Raw genomic sequence first — 1627 nt, 5'->3', positions numbered from 1 at the left:
GAGCCATGATCGAGCCACCTCAAGCCAAACCCGAGCCAACCCACTTAGACACCCTCCTGACCAGCCCTGACCTCTGGACCTAGCCCATAACTCGCTCAAACCCTCCTGAAACCTGACCCAAGTTCTGCATGTGTGTGTGTGAGACTCCATGTACTTCTAGGACTCCTAACCCAACTAGGACACTTCCAGGCTGGTTAACCATCGATCCTCTCAACCCTTACTGACCCCAGACTAGTCCAAGACCTGAGCCACCCCCGGCGCGAGCCCCTGAGCTACGCACGAACCCCTGCCCGAAGCCACACCAGCTGCGCACCAGCATGCTAACTCACGCTCTCATGTTTCCTCTCAAGCCAGTAGCCACCCAAGCCGCACCAGCCCCTGCCCAAACCCTTGTGCACCCTCTTAGGACACTAATGACTCGCCCTAGCCAAGTCCAAAGCCCCCTGGCCGAGTAACCTTCTCATCGCACGCTGTTGAACCTGCGCAGCTCCCTTGGCGTGTTCTCGGGTGGAGTCCAAGCTTGCTAGGACTCCTCCCTAGCCCTTGGTCTAGAGTCCTAGCATGGCTAGGACTCTTCCCTTGGCCCCTCACGGACCCTAGCCAAGCCCTGGTCCCAGCCGAACCCAAGCCTAGCCATCAAACTCCCATAAATCGAGCCCCTAAGATCAACCAGCACATGATGGGTTCCGGCTTCTGTTATTCAGTTTCTGCAACGTTTTTGGTTGATTTCTATGACTCTAAAACTTGTGTAAATCATCCTTGATCATATCCTAGTCATGACAGCCCCTTTAGCAACCATATAAACATGTTTTTGAATCTAATATCAAGGGTTAAACACAAGCATATGCATAGTTACGAAAATTGTGAATCGTGTGACTTGTTTTCATTCAAAACATGACCAAATAAATACTATGGTGTGATAGAGATTTAAAGGAAGAATATGACGTGCTTTTACGTATTTTACGCACGAATTAACGTTGATGATTGAATAACGACGACACGAAGATCCTTGGCTATGTTTTTCTTTGCAACTTTCGAAAGTTTCTTGAAGAATAGTGTGTGTGCCATGTAAATTGTGTTGGGAGAGAAGAGTTTAGAGTTTGATGGGGTGTGGGGCGTGGCATTTGAAGGATTATGGGGTGAAATTGTATATTAAATACTTAATTAAACACTAATCAAGCTTAGGCCTATTATGAAGGTTAATTAGGTCCATTAGTGCTCAATTAAAATATTAAAAATTATTTTGTTTAATAAATTTTGTGAATTTATTAGCCGGGTTGCCAAAATGTTCGTATTTTTGTTGAAAATCCAACACCGATAAAAATTACGTCCCGACGTATAAAATCACCTCAAAACTCTTTATTTTACAAAAATAATAAAAAGCATCACCCATATTTTAAATAATCAAAAAAACAATTATTTAATAAAAATATTTTTCATTTTTTAGCCCTCGGTCTCCGTTCCTTGATCGCAACTCGAATAATCCTTAAAAATATATTTTAATACAACCATGTTGAAAAATATATTAAACATGTCAATATGCACACATAATTAATTTATGCAACTAAAACAATTAATTGAAATACACAAGGAATTTAATAACGTATATACATGTGGTTCGCGTGGA

The sequence above is a fragment of the Primulina tabacum genome, chromosome 10 (genome assembly GCF_025594145.1).
Source record: "Primulina tabacum isolate GXHZ01 chromosome 10, ASM2559414v2, whole genome shotgun sequence".
Lineage (NCBI taxonomy): Eukaryota > Viridiplantae > Streptophyta > Magnoliopsida > Lamiales > Gesneriaceae > Primulina > Primulina tabacum.
The sequence above is the reverse complement of the archived record's forward strand: the minus strand, read 5'-3'. Positions refer to the sequence as shown.